Source organism: Choloepus didactylus, chromosome 2 (assembly GCF_015220235.1).
Source record: "Choloepus didactylus isolate mChoDid1 chromosome 2, mChoDid1.pri, whole genome shotgun sequence".
In the NCBI taxonomy this organism is placed as follows: domain Eukaryota; kingdom Metazoa; phylum Chordata; class Mammalia; order Pilosa; family Megalonychidae; genus Choloepus; species Choloepus didactylus.
The window spans coordinates 109,773,218-109,792,862 of record NC_051308.1 but is presented as its reverse complement, the minus strand read 5'-3'; the positions used below and the strand labels follow the sequence as shown (position 1 = coordinate 109,792,862).

General features: G+C 42.7%; 1 pseudogene; it reads right to left on the bottom strand.

The window, feature by feature from the left end:
* Positions 1 to 2,589: 2,589 nt before the first annotated feature.
* The window catches only part of LOC119512781, a 37,205-nt pseudogene continuing 20,149 nt past the window's right edge, over positions 2,590 to 19,645 (bottom strand).

Here is a 19,645-nt window from a genome sequence, read left to right as displayed (position 1 = left end):
TATTTCCTCTATTTTTCTGCCCCTTTTCCCTTCTTCTTCTGGGATACCTATAACACATAATTTGTGCACTTCATGTTGTCCTTAAGTTCCCTGAGATCCTGCTCTTATTTTTCCATTCTTTTCCCTGTTCTTTTGTGTGTAGGATTTCAGACATCCTGTCCTCTAGTTCAGAAATCTTTTCTTCTACCTCTCCAAGTTTGCTGTTGTATGTCTTCATTGGGTTTTTCATCTCTTCTCTTGTGCCTTTCATTTCCATAAGTTTTGCCATTTGTTTATTCAAGCTTACAAATTCTTCCAAATGTTCACTGACTGTCTTCTTTGGATCCTTCATCTCTTTTGTCGCATTTTCTTTCAACCTGTTGATTTGATTAAGATTTGTTTGAACATCATAAATTAGTTGTTTCACCTCTTGAACCTTGGTTGAGGTGTTGGTTTGTTCCTTTGACTGGGCCATTTCTGTGTTTCCTGATGTGGCTCATGACTTTTTGCTGTCTAGGCAAGGTGATTTTCCTGATCAGTTTATTCTGGAGGCTGTTTTCTCTCTTTTGCCTTGGGGTTTCCTGTTGGTTTTCTTTGATCTCTTTATTTCTTTGTTTCTCTCACTGGACAGTTGTCAGATTGGCGCTGCCTCACAGTCTTCCTCCAAAATCAGGCACCCACTATGCATGCCACAGGGATGGAAGGTAGGCACTGGGCATCCCAATAAATTCACTGTGCATGGTAATATAGACCTGCTGGCTTCCAACGGTGGTGTTTCTGTTGCGCTTTCTGGACTGTCCAGCAGATGGCACTGTTCAGTAACTTAATCGTCCTCAGAGGCTGCTTTACCTCCCTGCACAGGGTGCACACACATGAATTAAACAGCGGAATTCCTATGCCTTCACTTAGCTGGCCACAATCTGGCTCGATGTGGGGCTACACCTGTAGCCAAGTACTCCCTCAGCTAACCCAGTATTCCAGCCATACCCAATGCAAGGAAACGGCTGCTGGCTGCTGCTACCCTCGGGGCTGGGGGGAAGGTTTTCAGACCCAGGGATGGAAATGCAGTCTCTATGTTTTCTCAGTCTCTTTGTCCCTCACTGATGTAGGCCTTGAAATGGCCTCCTGTTCCCCAGGTTTTCAAACAGTGGGGATATGTTTCAGTGCTGTGAGAGATTTTAAAATCTGTGTCCCTGGTGGCAGGGTTCGCACCTGCTGATCTGTGCCTTTCCCACATGGACATCTAGTGAGGCGGAGGGGAGAGGACAGGCTAGTCTGGGATGGAAGAGTCCTACCTGGTATTTCTTCTCTTTGTTCAACTTGGCATCTGCAAGGTCCTTCTCCAGTCTATGTATTCCTCCGGAGTTTCCAACAATTCAGAATTTTCCTTTTCTTCATTCAATCTCTGGAGAGGAGTTTTCAGTAGCTGTTTACATCGCCATGTTGATGACATCACCCAAAGCATTCTGAAAGGCTCTAGTCATATAATTAAGGCCCACCTAGACTGGTCGGGGTTGTACACCCATGGAAATAATCTAATCAACAAGTCTCACCCGCAGTTTGGTGGGTCACATTTCCATGTAAACACTCAAGGAAAAGGTTTCAACCAAATCGGAACACAAATAAGTCTACACCTACAAGATTGCATCAAACAACATGGCCTTTCTGGGGGACACAATATATCCAAACCAGCACACACTGGTTCAGCTTTGGGAAGCCACCCCAAGGACCCCACTGTTGGCATGTGGGGACCTAGCTGAAATACACTGCTCTGCCTAATCACTGGTACGGAGGAATATAGACAGAGCATGCACACCAGGCGAGGATTACAGCTCCTTGGAACCCTCGTGAAATTTTTGTTACACGTTCTTTTCTCTCTAATTCCTCTTGGTATTCTACCGGAAGTGTCCTACACTTCCTCCTCCCCCACCCCTCCAACCCCACTTAAAATTAAAAAAAAAAAAAGCCATTGATCATCCTGATGTTCAGGAATATAAGGATTATTACTTTCTTACTTATTCTGCAACAGAATAAAGGCAATTTTGGCTTTGTTCTGGCAGTCACCTCACCCCAGGGACACCTCTGCCCTCCTCAGTCCATGCATGTCCATCTGGGGAAGAAGTCTTGGGCCAGTATTTACAATAGCAACAGCCAAAAGTTATGGGGACAGTATAATGTTTGTTCCTACCCTCCTTCCACACCTCCGACCTCCCTGGACTTTCTGCTCACTCAACTTCCATTCTCTTGCCCCCATAGTTCTTCCCATCTGCTGCTGACTCCCTGCAAGGTGGTTCCTCCTTACCCCCACCTCTTCTCCTCAAGCCTCAGTGAGCAGGCCTTGATTCTGGATGGTCCCCCAACTGGGGCAGGTATGCAGGAGTTGAAGAAAACCAAGATTTTAAGCATGGAAGATATTTAATTATCTCCCTGGGTTAAGGGTACTTAAAACATTCACCGTTAAACACCAATTACTTCACCCTGTGTCTCTTAAGAAGAGTATTGTTTCAACCTCTGTAGTAGTAGTGTGCTTAGGGGACCATACCCAACACTTTCAGAGTTCACTTTATAGTCCAGTCTAGCAAAAACCCAGATTTCCCTATGTGTGTGACCCTAGGGTGCTCTAACAGTCCACTCACGGGTCTCATTTTTCTTTCCCTCCACAGGAGTGGAGAGCATCCCCATGTTCAGAACCCTATACTCCACTTCATCCTTGCACCGGGCTCTAGGAGGCTTGGCCAAGGAACTCTCCAAACTCGACCTGCAATGCTGGCCAGCTTCACAGCCACTGGAGTAGAACAGGATGATGTGGAGAAGATGCTGCACGAGCTGTGCAGACTGGCCCAGTGCTATCAGGATGGTGACAGCCTCATAGACTAAAGTTACAAGAGGGAAAAAGAACTAGTTGCCAATAAAAACTGCCGGATGCAGGAGCTCAGTGTCTTGGGGCAGAGAAACTGTGTCTCAAGGCTCGCTACATCAATATTTATTACATTTAGAAATACAATAAATAAGTACCATTAGACAAAAAAAAGGTAGAGAAAGGAGTTGAGTCCCACTCCTACAATGCTATTTACAAGGTAGGTTTGTAAGATTTTCATAAGAGACCATGAATGACATAGAATGGCAGAGCTCCTGAGGCGTACTGCAACCCCCAGCCTGACCTTGGCCTTGGGCCTCTTGCCCCTCCAGCTCTGTAAACTGGGCCCAGATGTTCTACAAACTACAATCACCGTCTTCCCCAACATCGGGGTGCCATGTTGGGTTTGGTCCTGTGCAGATAACACCCACGCACTCCCTGAGTCTCACTCATCCAGCTCCTCCTCAGACAGAAGGTCCCCGTGGTCAGAAAGCTGGTCTGTATTGCTGGTGCTCGTCGCATCATCCTCATCCTCGGAACTGGCCTCACAGGCTGTGTGGAAGAGCTGCATGAGTTCTCGAAAACGGTGGGAAACCTAGGAGGAAAAGAGGGCTGCTTCACTGTTCCTAAATTAGTAACATTTCAACATTAGGCACTGCATACCAATTTATTTATTTGCCAAGGTTGTGAAGACTGTGTCCTTATAGAAAGAAGACTCAGGCTAAGAGCCTATTTTACCCAATCACACTACTTCCAGAAACAAAACGGGAAAGGAATCCTTGGGGTTTGTACGTCTAAATTTCTCTTCCAGACCAACCACCTGACAAGTCCTTCCTTAGGGCAGATCTTCACAATAACATTTCGCGTCTTGTATTTGAAAACTCCTTGTTCTCTCTATCTCTTACTTGTACACTCCTTGCCAGTCCTTCCCCCACTTAACTCGGTAGGGCTCTTGTTTCCCAGCTGTTGGGAAATAATGCTAAATGTCTGTGGCTGGGCTCCTTGCTCCTGGCACATGGTCAAAATCACACAGTCGGCTTTCCTGTAACCCAAATATGATCAGTGGCTAAGGAGCCACGTGGATATATTCCATGCTCTTTCCAAACACACACACCACCACCACCCCCCATCCATTCCTACCTACCTTGTCCAAAGAACAACCTTCTCCCCAGTGGAGCTGACCTTGCTGTTGTTGGCACATACCGTAGCTTCCGTGGCCTTTGGCTGTTGTTCCCCCTTAGGACCCTTCCCTTGCATTCCACTGTCCTTACCTAACCCCTATCTAGAGGCTCTGGGAGAAGCCTCTGAGGTATGAATTCCTAATGAAGATTCAGAAGCAGGGGACAGCCTGTCTGTTCTCTTCATCCCAGTGCCACCTGACAGCAAGCTTTCTTGAGTATTGGAATTTCCAGACACCCGTCTTCTCCCTAAGTCTCTGGTTCTTGAGGAAACAGGAAGTAGGGAGAAGAGAGTTCGAGAGTTCCAGGCAATTTCTCAGTTCTGAAACATCCCAGACAAGTCTTAAAGCTTCTGACTCAGCCAGTGCTTTATGATCTTCTATTTTTGAAGTTTGCAGGATGCCTTGGGACAGGAGACAACCTCAGGTCGTCTGGTTTCTTCTAACAGGGAGTAGTAAAGCTCCAGTTGTGGGAAAAAGCTGAGGAATCTTGGGTGAACAAGGTGGTGGATCAGCCAGGAGGAGTTGCTCCATAAGAGTCACTTCTTGAGGGGACAGGAAAGTGCTCCCTACTGCCAATCCTGCTTACGAAAGTAAGGGTCTAAGGGTTAAGATGCACCTAAGGACCACAAATTACCACAGGTTGCTCTGGTGAGCTACTGGGATAAAATCCTAAATTAAAAGGGGAGGATAAAGTCACTTATGCAAAGATATAAAGTCCTACAGCCAAAGCTGAGTGTAGCTCAATCTTAAGTATGCAAATTACATACGGCTTCAGGATAGGAGTAGGGCTTTAGGAATGGGAACACAGGAGAATGCTGAATCATGGAGACTTCATAGCATTTACTTCTGCAAGAAGATTGAGGCCACAGAGAACAAAATTAAGGCTGGACAAAAGAACGTTTCCTATTGATCTATTAGTGAAAGAGGTGGTATGTTCACCCCTGAAAAGACTATTATTTATCCAAGCTCAAAGAGGTTCCTGCTTGAAGAATATGAGAATGAGAACTAAAGGGAGAAGGGGGCTGGGTTGGCCTGGAAAACTAGGATAGGCAGTCAGATCACTCACCTGCAACAGGGGTCTCTCCCTTTCTGGAGGTCCTGCCTGTCCTGCTCTGGGTTGCCTCAGTGCTCTCTCGCTCTTCTGATGCTTCCTCCTCCACCACGTCCTTGCGCTGCATAGCTTCCTTCGTACCAAGCATGGGACTGGCCTCTCAGTGGGGGATGCTGCCCACCGACTCATGGGGCTCCTTGCTCTTACAGGATTTGCTGTCACAGATCTGCAGGAATGGCCTTATGGGTCAAGGGTTTCCTGACCTGTATCTCAGGGGCCCACCAAAGAAGCTTTGCTAACCAACATGCTGCCTGCTCCAACCATTTCAAGTGGCTCAGAATACAGTATTGGATTCCGCCATGCATCCCCTATCACTGTATTTTTGTTGTCAATCAACCCCACTTGAGGAAACCAGCATTACCTTTAGAGGGCTGTATTCCTGACACAGGTTTATTATATTAAAAAATAAAAAATAAAAAAATCTAAAAGGAAGTATTTGACCTGCTTGATTTTTTCCCAATTCCAAAAACTTTAGCCATTCTCTTTAAGGAACAAAATCCATTCATATGTATTTTTTTAAAAGAGTCTATTTTACACACACACTTACACATGTGTATACTGCACATTATTTATGCATGTGTAATCTTTTTAGGAATTCAGCAAAGTACTATACTATGGTAGCAAACAATTCCCAAACAGTAAGTCCTGGGTTGCACCAGGCTGCTGTGATAACCCTCTGTACCAGTTTCTGCCTCACCTTGATGCTACAGTGGCTACAATTTCTCCTTTTGCTCTTCTTCACTTTGGAATCGGGACCTCCCTCATGGCAGGCACACGCACACTCTTTGGCCCCGTCTGGCCACTCAGCCTCCTAGGAAATACCTGGGCTTGGTTAGCTGCCAAACATTTTTGGTACCAAGTGAGGGAGCCACGTTGTGAGCCATCTACACGAGTCCCACCCTGCCCTAGTCACTTCTCTTTTTGTATGTGCCATCTCTTCACAGTGCCTGGGAAAATCAATGCCCCAAACTAGATGAAAGCCTATTATGAATTCCTGAAACAATCCCTAGATGACCAAAACTGATGTATCAATACTGTCCAGAAGTTCCAAAAAAATTTTAATAAAATCTGAGGCAAAGTCACTAGAGAGTTCCATCTTGAGATATAATCTAATCATTTGTCTGTTTCTGTCTCCCTGTGCTTTGAGCTCTGCCCCTCTTTTCTAAGCCACGTGAGAGATGGCTTTGTACATATGGAAGGCTCAATCAATGGCACTCTGCTTAATAAACCCCAGACAAAAGTGCTTTTATTATCCCCATTTATGATGAAGAAAATGAAACAAACAGAGAATAAATAATTTGGTCAAGATCATTCAGCCACTAAAAAGCAGTTTCTCTTTAGGAAAGAGTAAAGACATGTAGCAAAGAGACATGGATCAAAGAAAGATCTTCTTGAAGAGCAGAAGAAAGCAGCAACTAACAGTACAAACCAGGGTTCAGATCTTAGCACTGCCACTTATTAAATATGAGACCCTAGCAGTAGCCTTCCTCTGCACCTCAGTGTCCGCTTCTGTAAAGCGCAAATAATGGCATCTCTTCACTGTATTATTGGGAGAATTAAATGAGCTAATAAGGTAAAGTTCTTAGAAGTGATGTCCAATGCTCTGAAACAACTCAAAAATTATTAGCTATTAACATTATTACTAACATGGGAAAATTTGGTTCTATTTCCTCACTTAAAGAGAAATGAAGAGGTTAAGACCCAAGTGCAAGGCAAACAGCTCTGAGTTAAAGACAAAAGCAGGGAAATAAATCGTCTGACAGAAGAATGCTGGACTCTCTCCAGCAACTGCCCTGTTCTTCCCATGGTCTCTGCATACTCCACAGCAGCCTACTGTTTGCTTCCTGCTCTATGATCACTCTGTGATCTTGAGCTATAGAGAGTAATAGAGGGAAAGATGAAGTCTCCAGAGCCTCTCTAGATAGCCATTCCAAACCAATCCCTTATACTTCCAAGTTCTGCTTTCCTGGTCAACTGGGAGACATCCAGAATCCTCTTTGATAGCTAACAATTCTTAATTAATCCTTCCTCGCTTGGCCACAGGAGAAGGGTATTAATAAAAGGTCTGATTCCTGATAATAACATTCTTCACTTCTACCCTACTGTTCTCCAACTAGGGCACTAACCCAAGCAAAGCAAGGAGGCAGGCCTCTCCCAGGAACACCTAACGTCCTTCCTTGACCATTCCTTTCAGGGCAGTGTTGACATTCCTGAACCTGTGCAGATTAGTCAGGCTCCAGTTTCAGGTGGCAAGTGCTTCCTACCACAGTGCTTCAGTAAAGTTTTAGGTAAGATTAAGTAGCCCTGGCCTTCCTCATCTCCTCCACAAAGTCCAGAATGTCCCAGGGACAGGAGAATACAGAATAAGTTAGGGGAAGAAAGAAGAGAAGGGCCTAAGGCCCAGATGACAACAGGGATAAGACAGGAAAAAATAACTTCAGTGATCTCCTGGGGCAGGCAGCCTGCACAACCTTGTAGGACCTTAAAAATCTTCTGGTGGTGCAAGGGGTTCTCTGCAAAGCAAATCTCCAACTACAAAGGAACTTGTGACTCTTCTCAAAAGCCTGCTGCTCCTCAAACTACCAGAAGAGAAAGAGGACAAAAGAGGACTCACCTATACAACAAGAGCGGGACTTAAGGGTTCTAATAACAATTGGGGGATACAGGGTGGTGGGTACAGGCAGGGAAGGGACAAAAGAACTCTAGTTTACAACCGTGAGCTCTTAGTTAAGACCCTAGCATGGCTTCATCTTGGGCCACTAGCAGCTACCAACCCAAGATAACTAAAATGTGAATGAAGGATTCAGAGGGATGTGCATATCTCAAGTTATTTACTGTTCTATTTCATGGATTGTGAAATCAGATGCTCAAACTCAAACTCTGGTGGCACTTCACAGTTTACAAAAGAATTTTGACATAAACACTTGTGATTGTCAAAAGAATACCAGAAGAGAGGATTGGCTTGATATGAATAATGATCCCATTAAGATTTAACAGGGGGAGGCGGGGCAAGATGGAAGACTGGTGAGCTGTATGTTTTAGTTACTCCTCCAGGAAAGTAGGTAGAAAGCCAGGAACTGCGTGGACTGGACACCACAGAGCAATCTGTCTTTGGGCATACTTCATACAACACTCATGAAAATGTCGAACTGCTGAGATCAGCGAAATCTGTAAGTTTTTGCGGCCAGGGGACCCGCGCCCCTCCCTGCCAGGCTCAGTCCCGTGGGAGGAGGGGCTATCAGCTCCAGGAAGGAGAAGGGAGAACTGCAGTGGCTGCTCTTATCGGAAACCCATTCTACTGATCCAGACTCCAACCATAGATAGACAGAGACCAGACACCAGAGAATCTGTGAAAAGCCAGCCCAGCAGAGAGAAGACAGGCATAGAAAAAAAAAAAAACAACACGAAAAACTCCAAAATAAAAGCAGAGGATTTTTACAGTTCTGGTGAACACAGAAAGGGGAAGGGCGGAGCTCAGGCCCTAAGGCGCATATGCAAATCCCGAAGAAAAGCCCATCTCTCTGCCCTGTGGACCTTTCCTTAATGGCCCTGGTTGCTTTGTCTCTTAGCATTTCAATAACCCATTAGATCTCTGAGGAGGGCCCTTTTTTTTTAATCCTTTTTTCTTTTTCTAAAACAATTACTCTAAGAAGTCCAATACAGAAAGCTTCAAAGACTTTCAATTTGGGCACGTCAAGTCAAGAGCAGAACTAAGAGAGCTCTGAGACAAAAGGCAATAATTCAGTGGCTGAGAAAATTCACTAAACACCACAACTTCCCAAGAAAACGGGGGTGTCCGCTCACAGCCACCATCCTGGTGGACAGGAAACACTCCTGCCCATCGCCAGCCCCATAGCCCAGAGCTGCCCCAGACAACCCAGTGTGACGGAAGGGCTTCAAATAACAGGCACACACCACAAAACTGGGCGTGGACATTAGCCTTCCCTGCAACCTCAGCTGATTGTCCCAGAGTTGGGAAGGTGGAGCAGTGTGAATTAACAAAGCCCCATTCAGCCATCATTTGAGCAGACTGGGAGCCTCCCTACACAGCCCAGCAGCCCAGAACTGCCCTGAGGGGACGGCACTCACCTGTGACATAGCACAGTCATCCCTCAACAGAGGACCCGGGGTGCACAGCCTGGAAGAGGGGCCCACTTGCAAGTCTCAGGAGCCATACGCCAATACCAAGGACTTGTGGGTCACTGGCAGAGACAAACTGTGGCAGGACTGAACTGAAGGATTAGACTATTGCAGCAGCTTTAAAACTCTAGGATCACCAGGGAGATTTGATTGTTAGGGCCACCCCCCCTCCCCGACTGCCCAGAAACACGCCCCACATACAGGGCAGGCAACACCAACTACACACGCAAGCTTGGTACACCAATTGGGCCCCACAAGACTCACTCCCCCACTCACCAAAAAGGCTAACCAGGGGAGAACTGGCTTGTGGAGAACAGGTGGCTCGTGGACGCCACCTGCTGGTTAGTTAGAGAAAGTGTACTCCACGAAGCTGTAGATCTGATAAATTAGAGATAAGGACTTCAATAGGTCTACAAACCCTAAAAGAACCCTATCAAGTTCAGCAAATGCCACGAGGCCAAAAACAACAGAAAATTATAAAGCATATGAAAAAACCAGACGATATGGATAACCCAAGCCCAAGCACCCAAATCAAAAGACCAGAAGAGACACAGCACCTAGAGCAGCTACTCAAAGAACTAAAGATGAACAATGAGACCATAGTACGGGATATAAAGGAAATCAAGAAGACTCTAGAAGAGCATAAAGAAGACATTGCAAGACTAAATAAAAAAATAGATGATCTTATGGAAATTAAAGAAACTGTTGACCAAATTAAAAAGGTTCTGGACACTCATAGTACAAGACTAGAGGAAGTTCAACAACGAATCAGTGACCTGGAAGATGACAGAATGGAAAATGAAAGCATAAATGAAAGAATGGGGGAAAAAATTGAAAAAATCGAAATGGACCTCAGGGATATGATAGATAATATGAAACGTCCAAATATAAGACTCATTGGTGTCCCAGAAGGGGAAGAAAAGGGTAAAGGTCTAGGAAGAGTATTCAAAGAAATTGTTGGGGAAAACTTCCCAAATCTTCTAAACAACATAAATACACAAATCATAAATACTCAGCGAACTCCAAATAGAATAAATCCAAATAAACCCACTCCGAGACATATACTGATCACACTGTCAAACACAGAAGAGAAGGAGCAAGTTCTGAAAGCAGCAAGAGAAAAGCAATTCACCACATACAAAGGAAACAGCATAAGACTAAGTAGTGACTACTCAGCAGCCACCATGGAGGCAAGAAGGCAGTGGCACGATATATTTAAAATTCTGAGTGAGAAAAATTTCCAACCAAGAATACTTTATCCAGCAAAGCTCTCCTTCAAATTTGAGGGAGAGCTTAAATTTTTCACAGACAAACAAATGCTGAGAGAATTTGCTAACAAGAGACCTGCCCTACTGGAGATACTAAAGGGAGCCCTACAGACAGAGAAACAAAGACAGGACAGAGACACCTGGAGAAAGGTTCAGTACTAAAGAGATTCGGTATGGCTACAATAAAGGATATTAATAGGGAGAGGGGAAAAATATGGCAAACATAAACCAAAGGATAAGATGGCTGATTCAAGAAATGCCTTCACGGTTATAACGTTGAATGTAAATGGATTAAACTCCCCAATTAAAAGATATAGATTCGCAGAATGGATCAAAAAAAATGAACCATCAATATGTTGCATACAAGAGACTCATCTTAGACATAGGGACACAAAGAAACTGAAAGTGAAAGGATGGAAAAAAATATTTCATGCAAGCTACAGCCAAAAGAAAGCAGGTGTAGCAATATTAATCTCAGATAAAATAGACTTCAAATGCAGGGATGTTTTGAGAGACAAAGAAGGCCACTACATACTAATAAAAGGGGCAATTCAGCAAGAAGAAATAACAATCGTAAATGTCTATGCACCCAATCAAGGTGCCACAAAATACATGAGAGAAACACTGGCAAAACTAAAGGAAGCAATTGATGTTTCCACAATAATTGTGGGAGACTTCAACACATCACTCTCTCCTATAGATAGATCAACCAAACAGAAGTCCAATAAGGAAATTGAAAACCTAAACAATCTGATAAATGAATTAGATTTAACAGACATCTACAGGACATTACACCCCAAATCACCAGGATACACATACTTTTCTAGTGCTCACGGAACTTTCTCCAGAATAGATCATATGCTGGGACATAAAACAAGCCTCAATAAATTTAAAAAGATTGAAATTATTCAAAGCACATTCTCTGACCACAATGGAATACAATTAGAAGTCAATAACCATCAGAGACTTAGAAAATTCACAAATACCTGGAGGTTAAACAACACACTCCTAAACAATCAGTGGGTTAAAGAAGAAATAGCAAGAGAAATTGCTAAATATATAGAGACGAATGACAATGAGAACACAACATACCAAAACCTATGGGATGCAGCAAAAGCAGTGCTAAGGGGGAAATTTATAGCACTAAACACATATATTAAAAAGGAAGAAAGAGCCAAAATCAAAGAACTAATGGATCAACTGAAGAAGCTAGAAAATGAACAGCAAACCAATCCTAAACCAAGTACAAGAAAAGAAATAAGAAGGATTAAAGCAGAAATAAATGACATAGAGAACAAAAAAACAATAGAGAGGATAAATATCACCAAAAGTTGGTTCTTTGAGAAGATCAACAAGATTGACAAGCCCCTAGCTAGACTGACAAAATCAAAAAGAGAGAAGACCCATATAAACAAAATAATGAATGAAAAAGGTGACATAACTGCAGATCCTGAAGAAATTAAAAAAATTATAAGAGGATATTATGAACAACTGTATGGCAATAAACTGGACAATGTAGAAGAAATGGACAATTTCCTGGAAACATATGAACAACCTAGACTGACCAGAGAAGAAATAGAAGACCTCAACCAACCCATCACAAGCAAAGAGATCCAATCAGTCATCAAAAATCTTCCCACAAATAAATGCCCAGGGCCAGATGGCTTCACAGGGGAATTCTACGAAACTTTCCAGAAAGAACTGACACCAATCTTACTCAAACTCTTTCAAAACATTGAAAAAAATGGAACACTACCTAACTCATTTTATGAAGCTAACATCAATCTAATACCAAAACCAGGCAAAGATGCTACAAAAAAGGAAAACTACCGGCCAATCTCCCTAATGAATATAGATGCAAAAATCCTCAACAAAATACTTGCAATTCGAATCCAAAGACACATTAAAAAAATCATACACCATGACCAAGTGGGGTTCATTCCAGGCATGCAAGGATGGTTCAACATAAGAAAAACAATCAATGTATTACAACACATTAAAAACTCGAAAGGGAAAAATCAATTGATCATCTCAATAGATGCTGAAAAAGCATTTGACAAAATCCAACATCCCTTTTTGATAAAAACACTTCAAAAGGTAGGAATTGAAGGAAACTTCCTCAACATGATAAAGAGCATATATGAAAAACCCACAGCCAGCATAGTACTCTATGGTGAGAGACTGAAAGCCTTCCCTCTAAGATCAGGAACAAGACAAGGATGCCTGCTGTCACCACTGTTATTCAACATTGTGCTGGAAGTGCTAGCCAGGGCAATCCGGCAAGACAAAGAAATAAAAGGCATCCAAATTGGAAAAGAAGAAGTAAAACTGTCATTGTTTGCAGACGATATGATCTTATATCTAGAAAACCCTGAGAAATCGACGATACAGCTACTAGAGATAATAAACAAATTTAGCAAAGTAGCGGGATACAAGATTAATGCACATAAGTCAGTAATGTTTCTATATGCTAGAAATGAACAAACTGAAGAGACACTCAAGAAAAAGATACCATTTTCAATAGCAACTAAAAAAATCAAGTACCTAGGAATAAACTTAACCAAAGATGTAAAAGACCTATACAAAGAAAACTACATAACTCTACTAAAAGAAATAGAAGGGGACCTTAAAAGATGGAAAAATATTCCATGTTCATGGATAGGAAGGCTAAATGTCATTAAGATGTCAATTCTACCCAAACTCATCTACAGATTCAATGCAATCCCAATCAAAATTCCAACAACCTACTTTGCAGACTTGGAAAAGCTAGTTATCAAATTTATTTGGAAAGGGAAGATGCCTCGAATTGCTAAAGACACTCTAAAAAAGAAAAACGAAGTGGGAGGACTTACACTCCCTGACTTTGAAGCTTATTATAAAGCCACAGTTGCCAAAACAGCATGGTACTGGCACAAAGATAGACATATAGATCAATGGAATCGAATTGAGAATTCAGAGATAGACCCTCAGATTTATGGCCGACTGATGTTTGATAAGGCCCCCAAAGTCACTGAACTGAGCCATAATGGTCTTTTCAACAAATGGGGCTGGGAGAGTTGGATATCCATATCCAAAAGAATGAAAGAGGACCCCTACCTCACCCCCTACACAAAAATTAACTCAAAATGGACCAAAGATCTCAATATAAAAGAAAGTACCATAAAACTCCTAGAAGATAATGTAGGAAAACATCTTCAAGACCTTGTATTAGGCGGCCACTTCCTAGACTTTACACCCAAAGCACAAGCAACAAAAGAGAAAATAGATAAATGGGAACTCCTCAAGCTTAGAAGTTTCTGCACCTCAAAGGAATTTCTCAAAAAGGTAAAGAGGCAGCCAACTCAATGGGAAAACATTTTTGGAAACCATGTATCTGACAAAAGACTGATATCTTGCATATACAAAGAAATCCTACAACTCAATGACAATAGTACAGACAGCCCAATTATAAAATGGGCAAAAGATATGAAAAGACAGTTCTCTGAAGAGGAAATACAAATGGCCAAGAAACACATGAAAAAATGTTCAGCTTCACTAGCTATTAGAGAGATGCAAATTAAAACCACAATGAGATACCATCTAACACCGGTTAGAATGGCTGCCATTAAACAAACAGGAAACTACAAATGCTGGAGGGGATGTGGAGAAATTGGAACTCTTATTCACTGTTGGTGGGACTGTATAATGGTTCAGCCACTCCGGAAGTCAGTCTGGCAGTTCCTTAGAAAACTAGATATAGAGCTACCATTCGATCCGGCGATTGCACTTCTCGGTATATACCCGGAAGATCGGAAAGCAGTGACACGAACAGATATCTGCACGCCAATGTTCATAGCAGCATTATTCACAATTGCCAAGAGATGGAAACAACCCAAATGTCCTTCAACAGATGAGTGGATAAATAAAATGTGGTATATACACACGATGGAATACTACGCGTCAGTAAGAAGGAACGATCTCGTGAAACATATGACAACATGGATGAACCTTGAAGACATAATGCTGAGTGAAATAAGCCAGGCACAAAAAGAGAAATATTACATGCTACCACTAATGTGAACTTTCAAAAATGTAAAACAAATGGTTTATAATGTAGAATGTAGGGGAACTAGCAGTAGAGAGTAATTAAGGAAGGGGGAACAATAATCCAAGAAGAACAGATAAGCTATTTAACGTTCTGGGGATGCCCAGAAATGACTATGGTCTGTTAATTTCTGATGGATATAGTAGGAACAAGTTCACAGAAAGGTTGCTATATTATGTAACTTTCTTGGGGTAAAGTAGGAACAGGTTGGAAGTTAAGCAGTTATCTTAGGTTAGTTGTCTTTTTCTTATTCCCTTGTTATGGTCTCTTTGAAATGTTCTTTTATTGTATGTTTGTTTTCTTTTTAACTTTTTTTTTCATACAGTTGATTTAAAAAAGAAGGGAAAGTTAAAAAAAAAAAAAGAAAGAAAGAAAAACAAGGAAAAAAAAATGATGTAGTGCCCCCTTGAGGAGCCTGTGGAGAATGCAGGGGTATTCGCCTACCCCACCTCCATGGTTGCTAACATGACCACAGACATAGGGGACTGGTGGTTTGATGGGTTGAGCCCTCTACCATAAGTTTTACCCTTGGGAAGACGGTTGCTGCAAAGGAGAGGCTAGGCCTCCCTATATTTGTGCCTAAGAGTCTCCTCCTGAATGCCTCTTTGTTGCTCAGATGTGGCCCTCTCTCTCTGGCTAAGCCAACTTGAAAGGTGAAATCACTGCCCTCCCCCCTACATGGGATCAGACACCCAGGGGAGTGAATCTCCCTGGCAACGTGGAATATGACTCCCGGGGAGGAATGTAGACCCGGCATCGTGGGACGGAGAACATCTTCTTGACCAAAAGGGGGATGTGAAAGGAAATGAAATAAGCTTCAGTGGCAGAGAGATTCCAAAACGAGCCGAGAGGTCACTCTGGTGGGCACTCTTACGCACACTTTAGACAACCCTTTTTAGGTTCTAAAGAATTGGGGTAGCTGGTGGTGGATACCTGAAACTATCAAACTACAACCCAGAACCGATGAATCTCGAAGACAGATGTATAAAAATGTAGCTTATGAGGGGTAACAATGGGATTGGGAAAGCCATAAGGACCACACTCCACTTTGTCTAGTTTATGGATGGATGAGTAGAAAAATAGGGGAAGGAAACAAACAGACAAAGGTACCCAGTGTTCTTTTTTACTTTAATTGCTCTTTTTCACTCTAATTATTATTCTTGTTATTTTTGTGTGTGTGCTAATGAAGGTGTCAGGGATTGATTTAGGTGATGAATGTACAACTATGTAATGGTACTGTAAACAATCGAAAGTACGATTTGTTTTGTATGACTGCGTGGTATGTGAATATATCTCAATAAAATGATTAAAAAAAAAAAAAAGATTTAACAGAATAACCTACAACTCTATTCCTCTTTCCTGCTTTATTTTTCCATAAAGCAACCACTTATTTATCTGTTTATCATCTGACTATCCCCCATGAGAATGTAAGCTCCTTGTGGGCAAGGATTCCAAGTCTTTTATAATTGTATTCCTAGCAACTAGAATTTGGCCTGACACATAGAAGGCATTCCACAAATTTTTGTTGAATGAATGCCCATTTTATAACACTGAGGAGCAAAGGACATATGACTTACCTAAAGTCTTCATTACAACAAAAAGCAAAACACCCTCACTTTCTATATCTAAAGAAAATATGAAAATAGGGGATAGGAGAATATCCCTTAATAACAAGGAGGTTCTTGACACCTTGGGCAAGGGAAAGACTATCTGTCTGGAAGCATTTGAGAGGCTGGAACACTGATTCAACTCCATTCAATCCCAGCCTTGCTCAGACCCAGGAGTCCTGGCGTACTGTTTTGGCCCGTCTATTTCCTAATCCACAGGCCAGAGCTTGATCTGGCAATAGGAAAGCAGCAAAGTCTCTCAACAGCAGAGGCCAATCACTGAGCTTTTGGGTACCTGACTCAAATTCACAGATAATCTGTAGGAAGTCCTCATACTTGCCAGGGACATTTCTAGGGCTTCTTGTACCTACATGAGAAAATTTTCAATCATCAATACCCTGTCTTTGGGCTCCAACTAGAAAAAAAGGTAAAAAGGGTACAAAGAAGGAGGAAATTATTGTTAGAGAGCTCCAAGAATTATCCTTCAGAGTCTACTCCTATGACAGGTCTGAAGACCTGACTCTTAATGGAAAACACAGAGGAATGTGCTGTCTGGTAGTGGGTAACCAGAAGTCCTTCACTGTCCAGAGACCACAGCCCTACTCACAAAACAAGATCATGTTTTTCTCTAGGTCACAGCCTCACCTCCCCTTCCTCATTGTAGCCTGATATTGAAATAGGTAGGGAGTATTTTGTACACATATTTTAGCATGGTGTCATTTGAGGGTAAATAATATATAAATAAGGAATGTTAGTAAAATATTAGGAGACAAGAAAAAGTCATGACTACCTCTAACGGTACTATACTTTTCTAAGGGATGGATAAAGGAAACAGCTGGTTAACAACAGAATAAGACAGCTAACTGGGACAACTCCGAGGAAAAGGATGGTTCCTATCTCTGATGATAAAGGTGCTTCTCTGAGATCCACTCTCTGGCCAATGTCCCATATGTCTTTCTTCTCTAGCTAAAGGCCCAGTAAAAGACCTTGTAGCCTACCTGAAGAACTCACAACCTCCCATGGGGGATGGTGGTATCACCCTTCCCCAATCTCTGGGCAATACAGGGGGTATTCTAGCGTACTAACAATAAACCTGAAGACTGAACTCTGTGTCTCTCTGTGGTTCTCTCACAACACATCTTTTGGTAATTCAAGCAAAACTAAAGAAAAGTACACAATGCTGGTTTAGAATTAAAAAACATTTGTCTTTTAAAACCCTTCCTTAGAGGAAAAGCAGCCTCATTCATAAGGACAGACATTAACACGAAGCAGCATTTGCCTACCCTGGTCAGATACGCCTGGGCAAAGGCCAAGTCCTTTTGTTCTCTGAGTGGATCCCGCTCGAGAATATCCTCATCATATAGCAACAGCAGCTTAGAGGTGTCCTTGCTGGCCCAGGTTCGACTCCCCTGCTTGTTGCGAACTCGATGATTGCTCCAGCCCTTGCCAGCAGATCTGATGCTCTCTTCTTGAAGCACACATGAAAAAGATTAGTTTTCTGTCCCTGCAACCCCTTCTCCTCCCATCCCACCACATGTACCCACCCCACCCAAGTCACATTTAATGTTATCCAGCAAGGAACTCAGGAGAAAAGTTGTTGGGACAATGGTATGAGAGTCAAGTCTTTCTGTCAAGTCAGCTCCAAGCAGGCTCTGCAGGATAACTGCATCAAAGGACATGACAATGAGATAAGCAGCTACTGCACACCGAGAAAGGAAGTCTAAAGTGTGGGTATGGCCTCATGTTGGGCTTTCAAGGGACTATGTCTTGGTGGGGAATAAGCAGTGTGTTTTTGAAAGAAACATAGCTCTTAGCCTCGTACACGATAGATGAGGTAAGAACCAGTATTAACTTGCATGAGCCCAATACAAATCTAGCAGCTGACGAGATCAAGGTAAAAAATCTCTGAGCATCTCTCCTCTGGAGAGGTACCAGGCTAAACATCTGAATTGGGACAGGGGGGTTGCAGGGAAGATCCAGAGGCTTTCCTGCAGAAATCCTCCAAACCGGTTTGCAAGTAGCCACTCTGCACATGGTCCCCTAGGCAATGAGGCTAAGTGAGACAAACCCCTCAGAACAGGCTTGTCAAACTCACCTGGTGGGGTTCTGCTGGCTCCACTTCTGGAGCAGGCTGGGGTGAGGTAACAGGGGAAGGGGGCTTCTCAGCAGGGTCTCCAACTACTTTGTCGGTCATTTCATCTTCTTTCTGCAGGCTTTCTATTCCTTCTGCTTCCTCTTCCTCTTCTTCTGGCTCAGAGTTCTCCTCCTGTGAGTTTTCTTCCTCCGACTCACTCTCCTGACTCATGCGCCTTTCAGATGCAAGCCAAGTCAGTTTCTCTACTGTTTCCTGCAAAACCCCCAAAGAGTGCTTCTAATGCTCAGACAGCGCCAACTATATGCACTTATATCAGAAGGAACAGAGGTTAAACATTCGGGAGCCCACCACAGTTATCAAAAGCCTGACTCCCTGGGTTACAGAATCACAGGGGTAGGTGGGACTGGAGCAAAAGTGGGGAAGAAGATACATTCTGAAAGATCCCCCTCTAGCCTAAAAACAGTTAAATCCTTGAAGACAACACATACTTGTGAGCCACTCTTTTTAGGCATTTAAAGTGTATTCGGTGATTCAATCTATATTTTAAACGAGTTTAAGTCAAATACAATTAGGAAATAAAATTTCACCCTTTCCCACTTTTCCTCTACCCTCAACTCCAAAATTACATTCCATAATACACTGGAAAGTCAAATACAAATAATTTTAGGACTATTTATAGTGCAGCGAGCCTGGCACAGCACAACAATAAATTAAACAAACTACTGGATCCACAAAATAAGTGCAACTATTCCCCAACTCTCCCCTGCAGTTATGGAACAGAAAGCACAGACTCCTCAGAGGCTGATGACAACTCATCTTCCTCATCTGGGTAAGGTCTACAAATTCCTCTTCTTCTTCTTCCTCTAGCCCATCCTTCTCTCCTCCAGTTTCTATCATTGGGAGGAACCTGAGAAGCTAAAAAGGTATTTGTTGGCTGATTCTTCCCCCGCTTCCTGTTGTAAGACTATCAATTTATTTCTTAGTACCACTTGACCCTTCATTTGATGAACCAGTACCCAATTCCAAAGACCGTTCTTCTTTGACTTCATAATGTCCTCAAGGTTCATTCACCTAGTTGCATGCTTCCCAACTTCATTCCTTCTTGCAGCAGCTCAATATTCCATCGTATGTATACATCACAGTTTGCCCTTCACCCTTGGCTCATCCAACAAAGTACCCTCCATCCACTGCAAATGGTGAATAATGCTTCCAAAAACATCAGTGTGCAAATGTCTATTCACATCCCTGCTTTCAGTTCTTCTAAGTATACGAAAAATAACGGGGTTGCAGGATCATATGGCAGCCCTATACTCTGCCTCCTGTG